Here is a 22,873-nt window from a genome sequence, read left to right as displayed (position 1 = left end):
AGTGCATTGTCATCCCCTTTGGTAAAAACTCTGTACCCATTAACTACAACATAGGCAGTGGTATACTTAACATCGAAAGTGTCATAAGAGACCTTGGGACACAGGTGGACAGTAGTCTCCCTTTTGATAATCATATCGCCACAGTAGTCAGGAAATATTTCTACGTGGCACACCTCATCACAAAAGGTTTCTCATCCTGAAAAAAAGAGGTCATTGTCCCCCTCTACTCATCACTCATTAGACCCATTATAGAGTACAATGCCCCTTTTGATATGTACCTCACAAGACATCTACAACAACTGGAAAGGCCACAGAAATACCTCACAAAGAGGATTACCGGCCTCAAACAGATGCCCTATGCAGACTGTCTCAAAAAACTCCAGCTTTACTCCGTCACATATCGCCTACTCAGAGGTGATCTCTACCTAACATACAAAGCTATGTCAAGCCCAGAACTGTTGGACATGCTCCACTTAAAGAAATCCCAATGCCTCTGAGCTACATGCTCTAGGGACCTAAACCTTGTCACCACAATAAACAGAGCATGCCGGAGGGATAGATTCCTGTCCCAGAGACTTCCCATACTCTGGAATAAACTACCTATCTATATCAAACAAAGCTCCTCATTAGCACTCTTCAAGAAAAATCTTGATGATTGGATGGGAAATAGGAAATTTACCCCGGGGATCACTTCTGTGGCTCTGCTCGACAGTGGAACAGGAAAATAATTTTCTTGGGTGGCAAAAGCCAGGGTACCTTTATGGCTGGGCTTGTATAGGCCCTAGGGACGATAGCCTAGTACCTACCCATGAACCTATGAAAATGCTGGATCCTGACCACAACTTACTTAGCAAAAGTTAGCAAAACTAAATCAAGCCCTCTTTCCAGAGGAAAAAAAAAACAGTCCAGTTAAAGTTTTAAGTAGATCTTTATTCAACGATGGACAAGCTTTCTTATCTGATTCCAAATTGACAGTTGAGCAGCTTAAATAGTATCATTGCAGAGGGAGGGACCAGGTCTGCCTAGGTAGAGATGGTTTGGTTGGAGAAAAAAATTAAGCCACCATTTGTATAGCCAATAGAAAGGGACTGCACCTGTTCTCTCCATGTTACCCTGAAGTTACAAAGTCTAATATCATTTTAGCAGTGTTGCCTATCTGTCATAAATAGTACATGACAGAAATGATAAACCACCACCTTAACACATCTTAAAGGAGCAAAAACATTAAAAAAATAAAACAGAATTCAGTCAGAAAGTAAACATTCAAAAATGCTTTCACCCTTATATATTCATAGGTCCATAGCTGTTCACTAGGCTAATGACCACAAAGGCCTTTTTAAACCTTGCCATACATCCCAAATCTCTGACAAGTTTTTTTATCCTTTACAAGTTTATGCAGGGGCTTGGGAAATGAGCCATTTACAGGCTGCCTGTGTCCATTAGAGATGCCAAACCAGGGATACATTTCTTGCTCCCCATCCAATTGTCCAAGTCACACTTGAATTGCATTGAGGAGGAACTCTGCTTCACATAAGAGCTTGTTCTAGAGAAGAGGTGGTCTCTAGGATACATACCTGTCTCTCCAGCAGATCTTATTTATATCACAGGCAAAGTTTAAGTCTTTAGAATGGGTAATTCTGGTATTGTTTATTTTGCAGATATGCAGGAGATCTATCAAAGTGGGGTCCGACAATGCCTTGTATGCAAGACATAGATCTCCCTTCAACAGCCTGTACAAGACAGAATACTGGGGTTGGGCCTTGAGGCAGCCTGTGGTTCTCTGGTCCATCTCAAAAGTACATTGTAGTTATTGGTGTGAGGAAGGAGATGATTTTTCTGATGTATGATATGGACTCGGAATTGCCTAGACATGGCATGGCCTTGGTGTGTCTAATTATGGTGGCTGCCAAAAAAGCAATTACTAGAAAATGGAAATAAAAATCTAAATCAACTATGTTAGAAGTAGTGAATATAGTAATGGAGATAAAACAACTGGAACTGAAATCTTTAGAAAAGCCTAGGAGCAAACTACATAGGAAAAAAGGGAATTGTGGGAACAATACATATAGGGGAGCAATGAGGTATAAAAAAAGGCAGGACTTGAGCTATGTAATGTATGACTGAAAATCATTGGGTAAATTATAAGTGATGTATAATGTTTACAACTAAGAGTCCTTGCGATGTAAATTGCTTGCAACTAGGATTGTGTCAGTGTGGTTTGTTTTCATTTATATAAATGTAAAAAAATTTATGGTTTGGTAAAGACATTTCTTGTTTAAAAAAAGGGAGCGGGAAATGAATAATTTATGTAATGTTGCTTAGGTTATATGATATATAGCAGTATATGTGAAGTATAATATTTGTTGATGTTAATTTGTTAATACAGTTTGATTACTTTAACTAAGAAAAATAGGTGCCACTATAAATCTAAAGGTTCACTCGTCAACTCAAACTGAGCAAGCTGTGTTAATAACAATAGTAATGATTACGAGTAGATACCACCACGATCATCCAATAAACTAAACTGTAAAATTCTATGACATTTATTTAAAAAACAAATGAAGAACAAGTAAAAACGATGAGCGCTTTCGCGTACTAACAGGTACGCTTCATCAGATCTTAAAATATTTCATTTGCAACATCCTTTTATACAAAGGGTATAAATCATTCATTTGAGCAAAATAATTAATCAATTAATCAATTAATTAAAATCACAATTACCTGAGTACATTTAGTAATTACACTGCACTCTAACACCAGTTAAAAGTCTACGAAAAAGCTAAGCTTCAACAAGTGCTCATACATACTAACAATTCATAGACATTTCTATTTCCGCAATAAATTGAACATGTTCATCTTACAAATGAAATGTAAATATATAAATAAAAATAAATATAAAAAACATTCTGCAAGATAGGCATTTAAAACTTTAAAATACATGCCTTATAATGCATGCCTTAAAATACAAGGCCCAAGGAACTTATACGTCTCTGATATAGAATATATAAACAAAGCCTATACTTCACATAAATGATTTACTATGAAATTCTATCACTTAAATCATGACTTAAGCATCAAATATAACATATAATAAATTAATAATAATGAATATATAAATATTTATTCCAAAACTCCATGTAATATAGAAATGTATATATATTAATAAATAATATAAAAAAATATATATATAATCGGGCATCATTTACTACTGCGTGCTTCAAGTATGGACTTAATGGTTATAAATTGATTAAGACCAGGCACCTGATGCGCTCGTAACTTAAAGATCCATTGGAGTTCCACTAACTCCAAATGGTTCATATTGTTACGCCCCCCTCTTATTGGGGGTTACTAATTGTAACACTCTAAATCTAAAATCATGTCCCTCATTCGACATAATGTGTCTAGCTAAAGCATTCTGCTGATTAGATTTCCTAATATCATGCAAATGGCTATAAATTCTATTCTTAAGCCTTCTTGTTGTCATGCCAACATAAAATGCTTGGCATTGTGTACATGAGGCTAAGTAGACAAGGTTAGTGCTATTACAAGAAGCTAAAAACCTTGGTTTGAAGACACATTCGATATCAGGATGTATATATATCTGTGTATCAACAATCATTTTGCACATATTACACTTATTACAGGGATATGTACCTACCCTCTCATTATGTTCAAGATGCTGTTTATTAACATATTGTCCATGATCCATACATAGTAATCTTTTCAAATTTTTGCTGTTTTTATAGGTAAATTTTGGTATTTCACCTACTATTTTGACAATAGAAGAATCTATTGTCAAAATATGCCAGTTCCTCCGTATAATTCTTGTAATTTCCTTGTTATCCTTAGTGAACCTAGTGGTAAACGTCACTCTCATATTTTTCGTATTATAATTATCATTGTTATACAAAGGGCCCTTATGCCTAGTATGCCCTTTCTTATCCATGTTATAGTGTTCTTTGAGAACTGAAGTTCTTATGTCTTTCACCATTCCTCTATTATATCCTCTTTCTATAAAACAATTCCAATAATCAATGCTAGGTGCTGAAATGGTTCCTCGAATGGCACACACAAGCGAAGCAAAAAACAGAAAAATCCTGGAAGAACACCGCTGGATGCTTCAAGTAGTAAAAATAAGAACTTTTAATAAAAGCTGGTACAAAACAGATAAGCGCTTTCGGGTTGGTAGCCCTTCATCAGATGAATAACAGACATCAAAACTCACAATTTAAACAAAACATCTTCCAATCAGCATCTAGTAAAATACCCGCCTATTTTTCAGAGTGGTTTTCACTGGGATGACATCATTAAGACCGCCCCTGTGCCATCAGCTGTATAATCCATCTAGACTCAATTAATTCAGTTAATTGTTTGATGTCTCCACCCCTTCTACCCAAACTAACATTAACTATAGCCCTAAAGCTAAAATTGTGTGTGGGATTATCTTGAATATGTCTAAAGAGGGCATTGTGCTGATCACTGTTCCTAATGGCAGATAAATGCTGTAGGATCCTGACCTTAAACATATTGTTTTGCCACATAAAAACAAGGGCAAGAACCACAATTGGCCAGATAAACAATGTCCTTTGTTCTACATGTAGCCCTGGCTTTTAAAGAAAAGATACCTTGTGGTACCTGCAAGGCCTGCACCTTTATCAATAAGGACACTACTTTTCTGCATCCTGTCTCAGGCAGAATCTTTTCTTTAAAAGCCAGGGCTACATGTAGAACAAAGGACATTGTTTATCTGGCCAATTGTGGTTCTTGCTCTTGTTTTTATGTGGGCAAAACCAACAATATGTTTAAGGTCAGGATCCTACAGCATTTATTGCCATTAGGAACAGTGATCAGCACAATGCCCTCTTTAGACATATTCAAGATAATCCCACACACAATTTTAGCTTTAGGGCTATAGTTAATGTTAGTTTGGGTAGAAGGGGTGGAGACATCAAACAATTAACTGAATTAATTGAGTCTAGATGGATTATACAGCTGATGGCCCACAGGGGGCCGGGTCTTAATGATGTCATCCCAGTGAAACCCACTCTGAAAAATAGGCGGGTATTTTACTAGATGCTGATTGGAAGATGTTTTGTTTAAATTGTGAATTTTGATGTCTGTTATTCATCTGATGAAGGGCTACCAACCCGAAAGCGCTTATCTGTTTTGTACCAGCTTTTATTAAAAGTTCTTATTTTTACTACTTGAAGAATCCAGCGGTGTTCTTCCAGGATTTTTCTGTTTTTTGCTTCGCTTGTGTGTACCATTGGAGGAACCATTTCAGCACCTAGCATTGATTACTGGACTTATTTCTTCTTTTTTGTGCTTATTGGTGTTGAACCGTTATGGATGCAATTAAAGAATCTTCTTCTGGAAATCAAGGAGGGACCTCTACGTTAGAGGTTAACCAAGGCAAGACTTATAATAACTTTATACATGTAAAAAAACCCTTGTTAAACTTGGGGTTTGTGACTTTGAAAGATCATGGTTTAAGTACCTCCTCTCCTGTTTTGGTGGACAAGAATTTTGATGAACTTTTGAGGGATTTTAATTATAAAATGGGGAGACTACAGCCCTTTCAATGGCAAATCTATCATCTAGAAGTGTGTTTGCAATATGGTATTGTTCCCCGGGGCATGAGGGTGCTGTCCATGCAGACACAAGGGGAACGATACCCAGAATTATTGGCAAAATGGCAGCTCATAAACATTAAGACGAGTTTTCAGTACATGGAACTGTTGAATGGATTTTTTGCACCAGAAATAATAGCGCTCAAACAGGAGACAGAGAACTTACAGGATAAATTGAGCAGTGACTTCATAGCTGCTACTTATAAGGAGCATTTGGAAGGGGTGTATAAATCTCTTTCAGAGAATGACGCTAAGTTACAGACATTAAAAATAAGTAAACTAAGGAGAGATCATGCAGATTTCTCCAATGGTAACATCTTTGTCTGGCCTAGATCTAGGTTTGCTCCGGCGGCGCAAAGCCATACAACAGCAAGTTATTCATCCAAGTTAGCACCCAAATCTAGCTATATTTCACCTTCCAATACACAGTTTTGTGAGAAGGAACGAGCATCTAACCATATCAGTAGTTCTGTGACATGTACCGGTGAGCTACGAGTCGACGCACAAGACGCTGCTGACATCACGCGTTCGTTGGAGACCACTCCAGGTTTGGGTTCAGCGCAAGTTACTTTAGGCTCTACAATTTCTACCACCACGGTCAAAGTAATAGAAAAACCTATTGGAACATTTGATTGTTTAGCAGAGCCGTCCAACGTTGTTTCTGTGGTTTCCATGAACGAACTGTCTGCTCCTGGAGTAGATTTACCAGCGGACAGTAGTCGTTTGGGGGCTAGACCGAAAAATTTGTCAGCGGAACGGCATTTTTTGAACGTGTTGCCTGTCCCTGTCAAGAAGAAGGGGTCCTGGAAACGCTCGTTGAGCGAAGGCAGGGACCCACAAAAGAAAAGAAGGACTGTGGAATGACTCAGTATGTTGACACTAATATTGTTTTTAATTTATCTACTTATTGTTTGACTACAGATGAGCTGTATGTGCTTAATAAGGGGCTTTCGTTTGTTCCTAGCAGGGACAGTGTTTATCACGAGATCGTGATGGACCTTATGGTTTATTGTAGGAGTATAGCCCTACGTAATTTGTTTGGTGCAATCAATACCAATGATTTAACGTTGAGACAACCTAGCAGCTATATGCCCCCTTTTACTCCTTCCATGAACTTGTTTATTAATGCTTGTGAGCAGGACCTTTTGGAGTATTTTCATAAGGGACACAATAATAAGTATTATAATTTGACAGTAGAACAGAGAAAAGCATTACAGGGATTAATTGATAATAATGAGATTACTATAAAAATGGCTGATAAAGGGGGTGCAGTAGTAGTTCTAGATACTAGTTACTATCAAAGTAAGATAGCAGAGCTGTTATAGGATGGTTCCACATATGTTCCTATTAACCCTGTTATGGTTAAAAATTTGGTTGACAAAGTCCATAATAGTTTAGAGCTCTTACTGCATGACATGGTAATAGATGAAGGATTGTACAGGTTTCTTAAGGTTGAAGGGGTGGTAACGCCTCTTTTCAAAGGGTTACCGAAAATACACAAATCCCTGATAGAACCACCTCTACGCCCCATAGTGTCGGGCCGAAAATGGGTGACCGAGAACATTTCCATATGGCTAGAAACAATATTAAGACCATATGTGGATAGTATGAGTAATGTTCTAAGGGACACTGGAGATTTTTTAAAGGCTTTGGGGGAGATAGATAGAGGTACACCCAGGACTCATTATTTAATGGTTACTCTGGATGTACAGAGCCTATTTACGGTCATAAATAACCAGTATGGAATATCAGCAGTTGGCAGTTTATTTAAGGATAGAGGAGCTAATGACTCACAGGTTGATCTTGTGAAGACTATGCTTACTATGGTACTAGAGAATAACATCTTTTTGGGTTTACAACAACTGTACAGACAGGCACAGGGTGTCGCCATGGGCACACCCTGTGCCAATACATATGCTAATTTAGTGCTTTCCTTTTGGGAAAATCAATATATTTTCAACAACACAATCTGGCTACCATCCATCAAGCTATATAAGAGGTTTGTGGACAATGTGTTTATTTTGTGGGAGGGGGAGCCAGCTCGCTTGGATGAGTTTATATCTTTCCTACATTCCACCACCATGTTTTTCAGATTTACTAAAAGTACCTCCTATACTCAGTTAGATTTTTTGGATGTCACCATAGAACAAACTGAAACAGGTTTTTCCACTGGTATATATAGGAAGCAGTGTTGGAAGAACACTCTCCTTTCATTTGATAGCATGCATCCACGGTATACATTTCCCAACATTGTGGAAGGACAACTAGGCAGGATCTCAAGAGTATGTACTGAGGATTCCTGTTTCGAAGGGGAAATAAGTAAATTGAGAGGTTACTTTGAAGAAAGAGGTTATAGGGGAGATATGGTGAACAAGGTTGTTGAAGGTAGTAAACACAAGAGGAAACATGTGTATAGACCTTAGATGCATCGTCCCATAGATGAACATAATGTAACTTCTAAGAATGGCACCAATATTCTTAAACCTAAAGTAATGTTCACATATAGTAGTAACATTAAGGATATAGGTGAGATTGTTAAAAAGAACTGGAACATTCTAGTAAGTGATGATAGGATTAGGGGTTTAGTAGGATCTAGCCCTTGTATTGCATACAGGAAGAACAAGAGCTTAAAAGATCTGTTATGTGGAGAGTATCAATCCAAAAAACTGAGTTTTAAGTCACAAGCAGGCACTGTACCTTGTGGTATCTGTAAGGCCTGCACCTTTATCAATAAGGCCACTACTTTTCTGCATCCTGTCTCAGGTAGAATCTTTTCTTTAAAAGCCAGGGCTACATGTAGAACAAAGGACATTGTTTATCTGGCCAATTGTGGTTCTTGTCCTTGTTTTTATGTGGGCAAAACCAACAATATGTTTAAGGTCAGGATCCTACAGCATTTATCTGCCATTAGGAACAGTGATCAGCACAATGCCCTCTTTAGACATATTCAAGATAATCCCACACACAATTTTAGCTTTAGGGCTATAGTTAATGTTAGTTTGGGTAGAAGGGGTGGAGACATCAAACAATTAACTGAATTAATTGAGTCTAGATGGATTATACAGCTGATGGCCCACAGGGGGCCGGGTCTTAATGATCTCATCCCAGTGAAACCCAGTCTGAAAAATAGGCGGGTATTTTACTAGATGCTGATTGGAAGATGTTTTGTTTAAATTGTGAGTTTTGATGTCTGTTATTCATCTGATGAAGGGCTACCAACCCGAAAGCGCTTATCTGTTTTGTACCAGCTTTTATTAAAAGTTCTTATTTTTACTACTTGAAGCATCCAGCGGTGTTCTTCCAGGATTTTTTCTGTTTTCTATAAAACAATGCTCCATAACATCAGCTTGTTCATTTAATATATTAATCTCTTTACACAATCTAGTTAATCTAATAAATTAACTTTTAACTATATTAGGAAAGACAAAACGCGGATGCATACTATCATATTGAAATAATGTATTCTTCCAGCAGAGTTTTCTAAAAAGGGATGTTGAAATATATCCTCGTCCATCTAAATTGATAGTGATGTCTAAAAAATCAATAGTGGAGCTAGAATACTCCATTGTAAATCTTAGAAAAGTTGTAGTCAATTCTAAGTAAGCAATCAACTCCCTAACTTCTTCTATAGTCCCATCCCAAAATGTCAGTATATCATCAACAAATCTCCTATACAGCAACATTTTCTCATAGTATATGCTGTTAAACAAATAATTCTTCTCCCAATGATATACTACAAGGTTAGCATATGTATTAGCACATGGGGTGCCCATAGCGACACCTCATTTCTATAAATATAGCTTATCACTGAACATAAATACATTATTTGAGAGGATGATATCTAACAAGGTACAAATAAGTATTTGTTGATCATTACTGATGTTAATATTGTGATTCAACAACTCCCTAATTGCTTCAATGCCATAATCATTAGGGATCGAAGTGAACAAGTTCTTCACGTCAAGAGTAATAAGTAAATAAGTATCTGTGGTCCCTTTGATAGGGAACTGTTCTAAAGTGTCAATTAATTGGTAAGTATCTCTTAGTACAGTTGAAATTTCCCTAACTAAAGGGTTTAAGGCCTTTTCTAAATATACAGATATTGTTTCAGTGGCCCACCCTTCACCCGCCACTATAGGGTGCATGGGTAAAGGAAAAACCCTCTTATGAACTTTTGGTAATCCTTTAATATAAGGAATTAATGGCTGTTCAACTAGAAAATATTCATACAACTCAAGGCTAATTTGTCTGCACATAAGCAGGTCATAAATCACCTCATGGATATTTCTGATAATCTCAACTAATGTATTACCATTAATCTCACTGTATGTAGATGCTTCTTCAAGCATTAAACACATTGTATCACTGTAGTCTGTAGTATTGAGTAAAACAATCCCACCCCCCTTATCTGCTGGTTTGATAGTCAGCTCAGTGTTGCTACATAAACTCTGCAACGAACGCCATTCGCTATTAGTAATATTAAAATATAAACATTTCCGTTTACCTTGCAGAAAATATTTATAAAAATCTTGTTCACATAGTTTAATAAAACATTCCATTTGTGCTGGTATTACAGGTGAGAAAGTACTCAAGTTTAAAAGAACAATTTAAAGATTCTCTTTCGTATCCTGTTTATTACAAAAAAACAGTTTTAAGGATACTAAACATCCAAAAATTCTCAAGTCAGCTAGTAATTCACTCAATTTGCTGTCTTGTGAAGGAATAAAGCTGAGCCCTTTATTAAACAAAGAATAGTCAGATAAAGTAAGCTCAAACCTAGAGTAGTTAAACACTAACTGATTTAATCCTTCATGCGACGCCTCTGGTCCTGGTATCCCCCCGAAAACTTTCTTTTTCTGCGGCCTCGACTGTTGGAACGACTCCTTGATGCTGTTCGCTTTTGCATAGGAAGTGGTAAGAAATGCTGTATATTCCCAATGGCAAGTTTAGGTCTAGCTCCCAACATGTTTTCTATCTGCCAGTCTTTATACCCCTGTTGGTTCGGTGGAGGGGTATCCACACTAAGTGAAACCTCTGTCGCTTTATTAGTCCCTGGTGGTGTAGTAAAAACTTCATCAACATTTGTTTCATTAATGGTAGAAGAAACATCAATAATAGGAGGGGCAGCACCATTAGTCATGGAGGATTCATGAGTATGTGAAGTGGAAAGAACGGGTGCTGCATCATTGTTAGATTGCTGAGTCGTATTAGTTCTCAGCCATACAAACACCTGACCGAGGGTAAAATCCCTGTGATCACGCTGGAGTTTATGATATTTAATATGCTGTAGCTTATCACTATAGGTGGTAACTTGCAAATACATATTGTCCAGTCTCTTTACATAATTTTCACCTTTAAAGTGATTACACAGATCTCTATTCAGAGACTCTACCTTTGCTAATAAATCTGCTTCCAATGGAGAAAAATAATCAATGAACAGCTTAATATAGTTGTTGCTGAGTTCTATATTAAGCTCTTGCCATCTCCTCAAGAGCTCAGGATGGCTGTCACCATATGAGGGCATGCAGAGAACTTGCATGCCAAGGGGAATAACATGGAAGTGCAAACACGCTTCCATGTGTCGTCTCTGCCATATATACCCTTGAAATTTATATAAATTATTCTCTAGCTCTCCACTCAGCATATTGAAGTCATTGTAATTTTCCAAGTTACCTCCTTTGGATGCTACTGCCGATGTTTGTAGCTCTAGGGAAAGTAAAGGGTTGTTCCGTTGATCAACGATTGTATTCCACCTCAAATTAATGTCTCTTCCTTCAGGGTTATAATCCAACTCAATGGGTATTGTATCCATCGTGTGATGATAGCGGTACCAAAATAAAAAGAAAAACGCTAAGAAAAATGTGCCGCTATAAATCTAAAGGTTCACTCGTCAACTCAAACTGAGCAAGCTGTGTTAATAATAATAGTAATGAATACGAGTAGATACCACCACGATCATCCAATAAACTAAACTGTAAAATTCTACGACATTTATTTAAAAAACAATTGAAGAACAAGTAAAAAAGATGAGCGCTTTCGCGTACTAACAGGTACGCTTCATCAGATGTTAAAATATTTCATTTGCAACATCCTTTTATACAAAGGGTATAAATCATTCATTTCAGCAAAGTAATTAATCAATTAATCAATTACTTAAAATCACAATTACCTGAATGCATTTAGTAATTACACTGCACTCTAACACCAGTTAAAAGTCTACGAAAAAGCTAAGCATCAACACGTGCTCATACATACTAACAATTCATAGACATTTCTATTGCCGCAATAAATTGAACATGTTCATCTTACAAATGAAATGTAAATATATAAATAAAAATAAAAATAAAATATAAAAAACATTCTGCAAGATAGGCATTTAAAACTTTAAAATACATGCCTTATAATGCATGCCTTAAAATACAAGGCCCAAGGAACTTATACGTCTCTGATATAGAATATATAAACAAAGCCTATACTTCACATAAATGATTTACTATGAAATTCTATCACTTAAATCATGACTTAAGCATCAAATATAACATATAATAAATTAATAACAATGAATATATAAATATTTATTCCAAAACTCCATGTAATATAGAAATGTATATATATTAATAAATAATATAAAAAAAAAAAATATATATATATATATATATATATATATATATATATATATATATATATATATAATAGAGCATCATTTATTACTGCGTGCTTCAAGTATGGGTTTAATGGTTATAAATTGATTAAGACCAGGCACCTGATGCGCTCGTAACTTAAAGATCCATTGGAGTTCCACTAACTCCAAATGGTTCATATTGTTACCCCCCCCTTATTGGGGGTTACTAATTGCAGCACTCTAAATCTAAAATCACGTCCCTCATTCGACATAATGTGTCTAGCTAAAGCATTCTGTTGATTAGATTTCCTAATATCATACAAATGGCTATAAATTCTATTCTTAAGCCTTCTTGTTGTCATGCCAACATAAAATGCTTGGCATTGTGTACATGAGGCTAAGTAGACAAGGTTAGTGCTATTACAAGAAGCTAAAAACCTTGGTTTGAAGACATATTCAATATCAGGATGTATATATATCTGTGTATCAACAATCATTTTGCACATATTACACTTATTACAGGGATATGTACCTACCCTCTCATTATGTTCAAGATGCTGTTTATTAACATATTGTCCATGATCCATACATAGTAATCTTTTCAAATTGTTGCTGTTTTTATAGGTAAATTTTGGTGTTTCACCTACTATTTTGACAATAGAAGAATCTATTGTCAAAATATGCCAGTTCCTCCGTATAATTCTTGTAATTTCCTTGTTATCCTTAGTGAACCTAGTGGTAAACGTCACTCTCATATTTTTCGTATTATAATTATCATTGTTAAACAAAGGGCCCTTATGCCTAGTATGCCCTTTCTTATCCATGTTATAGTTTTCTTTGAGAACTGAAGTTCTTATGTCTTTCACTATTCCTCTATTATATCCTCTTTCTATAAAAAGATGCTCCATAACATCAGCTTGTTCATTTAATATATTAATCTCTTTACACAATCTAGTTAATCTAATAAATTGACTTTTAACTCTATTAGGAAAGACAAAACGCGGATGCATACTATCATATTGAAGTAACGTATTCTTCCAGCACGGTTTCCTAAAAAGGGATGCTGAAATATATCCTCGTCCATCTAAATTGATAGTAATGTCTAAAAAATCAATAGTGGAGCTAGAATACTCCATTGTAAATCTTAGAAAATTTGTAGTCGATTCTAAGTAAGCAATCAACTCAAGTTTGAGTACTTTTGTATAAATGTAAAATTGCCTGTCTCACAAGTGATAATTGAATAAAGGTGTGTTAAAAAGAGTACATTGCTGTTTCATGTGCATAATGCAAGTTTATTATAATTATAAGCATATATATATATATATATATATATATATATATATATATATATATATATATATATATATATATATATATGTGTGTGTGTGTGTGTGTGTGTGTGTGTGTGGCTCTACCTCTAATCATTGAAAGATCACTTACCCAAAATTGAATTTATCAAGATGACAACACCGAACGTTTACACTACCAAACATTTTAACAGGAAACATCTGCACTTGGCCAGTATGAGGAAATTTGCCCTTTTCCCCACTGTAGTGCAATCCCAGAGTTGGCATATTAGGTTGGGGGGAGTGGTGGGGCATAGCTCCCAGCCTGTGTGAGTTTGACATACTGAGGTGTGTTTCTATGCTGAATATTAGCTAAGGGCATACATTCCCTGTTAAACATCTCTCTCTCTCTCTCTAGCTATATATATATATATATATATATATATATATATATATATATATATATGGGTCTATTTTACATACCTGAAATTTCACATAACCGAAGACCATACAAATGAGCTGAGAACACCATAACTTCACATGAATGAATGATAAGAAAGCCAAACTGTTTCCCAGGGTAAGTAACCACTGGGCCAAAAACTCACAGAGAGAACACCGCACTATCTACAAGCTACACTGATGGGGGTGCTACTCCCCCCACACCCCCAAGTAGGGATCTGCAGCCCCCTAATCCCCTAACTAAATGTACCAACTCCAGGATTGCACTACAGTGGGGAAAAGGGTAACTCTCCTCTTGCTGGCCCAGTGGTTGCTTACCCTGGGAAACAGTTCGGCTTTGTGATCATTCGTTCATGTAAAGTTTTAGCATTCTTAGCTCGGTTATATGGTCTTCGGTTATGTGAAATTTCAAGTATGTAAAGTAGACCCATATACATAAATATATATATATATATATATATATATATATACATATATATATATATATATATATATATATATATATATATATATATATATATATATATATATGTATATGGGTCTACTTTACATATTTGATGTTATATGGTCTTCGGTTATGTGAAATTTCAGGTATGTAAAGTAGACCCGTCTACATAAATATATACGCACACATACACACACACACACACACACACATATATATATATATATATATATATATATATATATATATATATATTTATATATGTGTGTGTGTGTGTGTGTGTGTGTATCTGGGTAGCTGTACCAAGTTGTACAGAGCTCATAATTTTTGAATTTGCTGCAACCTCTTTCACATGGCTCATGGTGCTGAAAGTGTGCAGTGATGCAGAGAAACCCAATCCAGAAATAATCTAAAATGCAGCAAGACACACAAATGCAAATGGATTGTGGTGGCAGTTTTCCAGAGAGTGGAAAGAAGTTGCTATCTCCTTCAGATCTTTTTGTATTTGGTGGAAATGGCCACTAGGTACACTTGAGACCTTTTGCAAATGTTCTCTGTTTTGAAATAAGTAGTTTTTATAGGGAGCATAAGAAAAAAACTGAACATTTTATATAGCTGTTTGAAGCTGAAATGCAATAAACATAAAGGCAAACATCTTGATGGCTCTTTCCCAGAGAGTTGGGGTTTGGTGGGATAAATATTACCTTCAGAACTTTTAGTTGTGGTGGGAATGGCCGTTAAGCAAACCTGACACCTTTTGCTACCTTTCCTGCATTTGAAAAGTGCAACTTTTACAGTGAGACTATGGGAAGAAAAAATATTTTATATAATGTTTTGAAACACTGTTCCAGAGCATCCACTTGTATAATGCAGTTTAGATAACTTTTAAAACATAAAACAGATGATTCAGATAATTTAGTATTATTTATTTATCATTTGTGTACCGGGAAAGTCTGACTAGGACAGAGCCTATTTTCAGTGGAGGCCCAGGTTGAAATGCTCCAGATGCATGTCTTTAGAATATATGGAACACAAGTTAAATCAGGCATAAAAAGTCCCTGAACAGACAAACAGACATAGGAAATAATGCAAAAAGAGACCATGAAACAAAATTGTCATCAGAGTCCATATTATTGTGATACAGGTGGTTTTAAACATTTAGTCCATACTTAAATGCCCTTAACCTTGCAGCAAAGTTAGCAGAAGGCTTTATGGTGGAGCATTCTCAGGGCCAGGATGCTATTGGCTGAACAGCTGAAACTCATTCCTGGTGCCATGTGGGCACTGAGTTTTATCTGCCATTTTAGCTCCATTTTCTCAGTTTTGTTGTCTTCCAATGGACCCATCTCTAAAGTGTCCAGAATGTGGAACTTGAAGGTATTGTATTCGTGGGAAGTCTATGCAGTATTTTGCCAATGGATTTGTAAATATTTTAAGCCTTATTTCACTGAAATTATGTGAAATTCTTCTTTTGAATTTATTGATTGCCTTCCACACATAAAAGGCATTGCTTTACACTGGGCTCTGCATATTACAAACTCAGTGTTACAATCACCTCTTACAGTGCTCCACATTCTTTTCTTTAGTACAGGTCAGTGAAAGTAGTTTGAGTTTCTGCAGTATTGATAGAAGCTACAGTTAGGAGGCCCACAAATGTAGGTACCCCTGTTGGTGATATCAGGTTTGCCCTTGCTTTATAACAAGTCAATTATACTTTTGGCTGTTTTGAAAACAAGGGTGGGTGTGGATCTCAGGGTTATTTTCTACTTGTTTGTTACCTTTTACAATGCCCCAATTGTGAGTGATCACCTTCTTGATTTCCTTATAGTCTTTAGTGAAAGTCAAGGAAATACTTTGTTTTCTGCCCTCCTCTCTGGGGTCTCTGTAGAGGTTGTTGTACTGTCTAGTGTGCCATATATACCTATAATTATGGAGGAGTGGTTCCAGCCCAGAAGTTAGTAGTTTATAGGCCATTTTGCGCTAATTTTTCACTTTCATTTCACTGCTGCAAAAAACTGTGTTTGCACGGTTTTGCACAGCCGGGCATTGCTGGTTAGCTAGGGCTAAATTATTCCCGGCTCCACCACGTCTCCTCTTCAGTTTTTCCCTTGAAAGTAGTCTAACGCTCAACCTAAGCACTTAAAAAGCATCCTACAGTTCAGCACTTGCTCAGACCTAATAGCAAGCACTAATATACCCCAACACTTGATTGCCAAGCAGGGCAAGGTTCATTATTCACCCCTCACCAACCAAGCGACTAAGCAGCTCACCCTACTATTCAGGCATGACCAAAGGGCAATTTCAGGTATACTCTCCAGTCCAGCTGGTGAACCTGGGTATCCTGAGGCAATGTTACAACTGCCTCATGTACACAGACAACCCTCTCCTCCTGCCACAAAACATTAACATATGTGAGAGATGCAATTATATAGTTAACTGGAGGCTAAGCTCTCTCCACCCAAGACTGGAACAGGCAGTCATGAGGAGAAGGTTAACACTTGCACCACACCTCCAGCCTCACATAAATATACTAAACCAGCACTGGCAAAAAATACACATAAATGCACAAAATCATACTCGGAGGCTCTAAATAAAAACCTGCAAAAGCATCAGAGACCTCCAAAGCAGACACTCAAAAAACCTGCACCTCCCGTCACAAACCAGACAACACATACAACACAAAATCAGTGTGCCACACAATCACAGCCCTTAAAGTGAAATAACATACCTAACACACTAGTAATAGGCAACTCTATAGTCTGGCACACTGACATCCCACTCACTAGGCTGGACAAGGAGAAGGTTACTGTTAGCTGCCTGTCGGGAGCCAGAATCCGCCACATAACAAAAGCACTCAGGTCACTCCAGAACAAATACAAATATGACTCTGTCATTGTCCATGTTGGTGTGAATGACTTGAGACGTACCTCCCTGGACTACATGAAAAGAGACATGGAAGAAGTTCTCTGATCATGTAGCCCAGGTGGGTATGACCCTGACCATGAGTAGCATCCTGCCCTCACCAAGAATGATACCGCAGTATAAAGAAAAAATTATCAATTTCAACAACTGGCTAAGCTTCTGGTGTCATTCAAAGGGGATCCAGTGTCTGTCAGCCTGGGATGACATGCTTGACAAGCCTCGTTGCTTTGCAAGAGACGGCTTGCACCTGTCACCCCTAGGCTTTCGAATACTGGCCAAGGCTCTTGCTGCCCCCATACTGCCTTTTTTAGGCAAGGCTCAAAAGTCAAACCCACTTCTGTAAACAGCACAAATAAAAAAAATAGGGTTATGCTACTCAACGCCAGGAATTTAAATCTCAAAATGCATGCGCTCAAAGCACTCCTCAGTAAGGAGAACATCGACATCTGTGCAGTAACTGAAACCTGGTTCAAGACTCCACAGAGCACCCCAGCACTTCCGGGCTACAACTCATACCACACATTTCGGCCACAGGACATGGACCGAAACACAAAAGGAAGGGGTGTATCCATATTCATCAAGGATACCTACACCTCCAGGTTAGTGGTGCAGCATGATACCTCTGAGATCATCCATGTGCAACTAACATTGGGCAAATCTGCAATGCAAATTGTGGCCTGCTACAGATCACCCTCCATGACCCAGGACGACCACTCCGCCTTTCTGGAGACACTAGAAAACATGAATGTCCTACCGAATTCCCTGATATTGGGCGATTTCAATTACCTTACTGTTAACTGGGAAAACTACTCAAGTACAAGCCCTCAGGTCAAGCCCTTCCTGGAATTTATCAACTCAAATGCCCTGGATCAGCTGGTAAACTCCCCTACCAGAAGTGAAAACATATTGGACCTGGTCATCACCAACATGGGCGACAGGTGTTCCGCACCGGTGGTCAGCCCATCACTGGTTAGATCAGACCATAAACTAATCACTCTGGATGTCCACACCACACCACCACCCCCAACCAAGGAAACCGCAGTGAAAAACTTTTCTATAGCAAACTTCACCTTACTTAAGACAGAGGTGGTAAGTTTCACAGCCCCCACGCTAAAGGATAACAGTGTCCAAGATGCAGGAACCTTTACAAATGCACTCTATGAGCACCTACAAGGATGCATGGATCATGCCATCACTAGCAAAACCAAGACTCACTCCTCTAAGAGAAGGAAACCAGTCTGGTGGACCCCTGCCATAAACATACTAAACAATAGAAGGAGGAAACTAGTTCAGAAAAAAAGCAAATCCCAAGAAGGAAAGACATCCCTGAGCAGTATCACTAAGAAACTAAGGTCCCTCATGAAATCATCCAAGGCTAACTTCAAAAGAAAAATAGCCAAGGATTCAAAAGATAACCACAAAGCCTTCTTTAGCTATGTCAAGAATCTAAGTGGCAACACGCAGATATTCTCTGAGCTAGTGCAAAATAGCACAAAGTATACTGAACCTACTGATATTGCCAACATCCTGGCAGATAGATTCAGTGCAAACTTCACCGCCCTCTCACCCTCAAAAGGGCCCACAGCAATACCGGAAAAGTGTAGTGTCCCGAAATCACAGATGCACAGGTGAAAACAGCCCTTTCAAAAATCAAAAGCACAGTGTCAATAGGGCCAGATGGTGTCCCAGGATGTGTCTTGCACGAACTACAGAACAAACTAACCCCCCCATCTAAACACACTGTTCAACCTCAGCCTCTCCACAGGCTATGTGCCCATAGAATGGAGCATAGCAATGGTTATTCCCCTCCACAAAGGAGGGGCCACAACTGACTCTGGAAACTATTGCCCCATAAGCCTAACTAGCCTGGTCTGCAAGGCTATGGAGTGCATCATCATTGAACTCATTAACAAAGACATTGGGAACCTCCAAACACTTGATCTGACCCAATTTGGCTTTGTTAAGGGCAGATGATGCCTACTAAACCTGGTTGACTTCTTCAAGACAGTCACCAAGGCCATAGATGAGGGGAAGATGGTTCACACAGCCTACCTTGACCTCGCCAAGGCTTTAGACACCATTCCCCACTTGGGAATTATAGAAAAACTCACCAGCCTGAACATAAACCCCTACTTTACAAGATTGGTTGCCAACTGGCTTACAGACAGAACTCACACAGTAAGAATAGTGGGCTCCAGGTCCAACTCTAAACCAGTCACAAGTGGTGTCCCACAAGGCTCGGTCCTGGGACCCCTACTGTTTGGCATATACTTCTAAGAAGTATAGGCAAACACAGAACTATGGCTAACCAAGTTCACCGATGACTGCAAACTGCGAGCCAGAATTGACTCTCCGGCTGACACGGACATTCTCCAAAAGGCCTTAATGAGAAGGACACCTGGTGTCAAAGTCATGGTCTCAAGCTAAATGCCAAAAAATGCATAGTCATCCCATTTGGGAAAAACAAAACACCCATGAATTACCACATAGGTGGCAGCCCCCTTAATACAGAAGTGGTAATAAGAGATCTTATTGCCAAAGTAGTTAGGAAATCCTTCTATGTAGCCCATCTAATTACTAAAGGGTTTACATCTAGAAATAAAGAGGTTATAGTGCCCCTCTGCTTGTCACTCATCAGACCCATCATAGAGTACAATGCCCCATTTGGGATGTACCTCACAAGACACTTCCAACAGCTGGAAAGACCACAAACGTACCTCACCAAGTGGATTACTGGCCTCAAACATACGTCCTATGCAGCCCGACTGGAAAAACTCCAGCAGTACTCAGTGGCATATCGCTTACTCAGAGGTGATCTCTGCCTGACTTACAAAGCCATGTCCAACTCAGAATTGATGGACATGCTCCACCTAAAGAAATCCAAGTCACTGCGAGCCACTCACTCTAGTGAGCTAAACCGCGCTACAACAATAAATAGAACATGCTGGAGGGATAGATTCCTGTCACAGAGACTCCCCATGCTTTGGAACAAAATTCCTAACTACATTAGGCAGAGTCCCTCACTAACACTCTTCAAGAGAAACCTTGACGAGTGGATGGGTAACAGAAAATACATCCCTGGGATCACTTCATTGGCTCTTCTTGACAGAGGCTTAGTTAATTAATCAATGGGGCAGCAAAAGCTGACACACTCTGGCTAGGCTTATAAATGCCCTGGGGCAGATAGCCTAGTACCTACCTATGAACCTATGAACCTATATGGAGACTGTAAGTCAGTAATCAAACATATAGTCCCCCTGATCAGCATGGGCAATAGCCCTTCTACCAGTGATAAAAGATAATTCTCAGTTTCTGCACCCATATTTGCTTTAATTTTACAGTAACTACTCAAGTAGCTAGAAACATCCTTTTAATTGCCAGAGCATAGCCACATCCCACTGAGTACAGACTGATTATATCAGATTTCTCTGTTCTTTCCAACTCTTTCTGAACTCTTTCTTTAATTAAACATAGCAGGGGATGGTTCTTACTAAACATTTTAAGGAATTTTAACAGGTACCAGTTTGGTAGCTTTATTACCACATACATATATATGTACATACATACATACATACATACATACATACAATTAGTTCAAGCATGGGTCTGGCAATATACTGAAACAGTTGTTCCCATAATAAGTGTCCAGACTGTTCTTAAAAATATCTAAACTAGTGCTTGCTTTAATGAAATTTGGTAGATCTGTCCCATGTATCAGATGCTCTCTTGTGAAAAATATGCCCCCTCACCTGTACAAACTGTCTAAGAGGGCTGTAAATTCCCTACTAACAGTCAAAGAGTCCTTGCGGATCAGATCATTTGTACTAATGTGAATAACAATAGATCTGTACTGTCTTACATTAAGGCTTTCTAAGGCTTGTCTCACATCCTCTACTTTTGCTCTTGGCAAGCATAACACTATTAAATGTTCATTATCTTCTCTGCAGATGTAAGTATTAGTTCCTCTAATAACTGAATCTCAAATTGCAAGAATATCTTTTCTGACCAGATCAGAAATATCTGCTCTATTAATTGTTACAAAGGAATGATCTTCATCACCATTAGTCTTACTAATCCCAGTGTTTTTGTTGTGTATTACATTTGCAAGCATACAATTCTCATCCTGCTGGTTTTGTACATCCACAACTTGAGCCATGTTGCCAACGTTTGTCTTTTTTATCTTTTTTTCATTCAGTAATGTTCTTCAGTCCTTCCACATTAATTTTTGATTTCTTCCTTCTCACCTACCCATTGCCTCTTTTTTCTACCTTCTATTTTGGAAAAATGCTGCCTTTTTCTGTAAATTGAAGATTTTTCTGTTAGAAAAAATGTTATCATTCCCTGTAATCTGTGTGTTACATAAAGCAGTGTCCTTTCTGTTATGTATTCTCTTTAATTTACAGACAGACATCAGTTTCTCTTTCTTCGTTGTTATTTGTTGTGAACTTCTTCCTTCCTTCCTTTCTTTTTTATTTCCTTCTAAATGCTCTGAATCCTCAAATTGCTGAATACTTGTATCCAGAATTCCAAAGTTGTCAGTGCCATTGTTTTGTTTTTTCATAGGGGATGAATGATCTTCACAAACAATAGACACATCATTTGCTAAATGTGTTCCATTTGCTCTTTGCCTAACATTATTTATCTCACCAATCCAGTCATTAATATATGTAACAACAGTTCTCCAAGCAGTACCAATTGCACAACTGGAATAGTCATCAGTAAGTCTAGATTTACTACTAATAATGATAAGGAAATCATCCAACGTTTGACGAGTAACATATATCACCAATATTATCTGATGTCACCTTTAAATATATATATAGCACTCAATACACTGTACAAGATATCTGTGCTTTATCAAATCATTAATGGCATACTCATTTAAGGAAACCATATTCAGCTGCAAATGAATAAAAAATTTAAAAGAAAAGAATAATCAAAATCAGCTACTGCAGAATTCAAAGAGACCTTAAATCAACTTCTGTGAGAAAAACCACACAAACAATATACAACAAAATACCAAATTAAGTACAGAAAAGTTGTTTTTCTGATCGTACAAGTTTTGAAAGTCAGACAAAAACTGGAATTCCTTTATATTGCATGCAAATGTGCGCAGGAGCTTCTGCTCACTATCGCAAGCTGTCGCACCTGTTTTTAACAGTAATGATCAGTAATCGCAAACTAAGACGGGATTGTTTAGGTAGTGCAAAAGTTATTCCCAGTGTTAACTTTTCAGCTTAAAAGTAGTATCTTATAATTTCATTTTTTGGGAAATGTGCACTGAAACTGTTTCTTTAAATTAATAGCTACTGTAGCTTCTCTGCCTGTCTTCATGACTAACGTCTTATAATCGATCACATTAGAAGTTCTTTATGCTTGTTTTCATTTATCATGTAACAATCAAAACATTGACAATACCAGTTTTGCTACTATAATGTATTTCAAATTTTGTATCTACCATTATTTTTTTATTTAATTTTATTGACTGGGCTAGAGCACTGGTCCTAAA

The sequence above is a fragment of the Protopterus annectens genome, chromosome 6.part0 (assembly GCF_019279795.1).
Source record: "Protopterus annectens isolate FY-2018-M chromosome 6.part0, PAN1.0, whole genome shotgun sequence".
Lineage (NCBI taxonomy): Eukaryota > Metazoa > Chordata > Ceratodontiformes > Protopteridae > Protopterus > Protopterus annectens.
The sequence above is the reverse complement of the archived record's forward strand: the minus strand, read 5'-3'. Positions refer to the sequence as shown.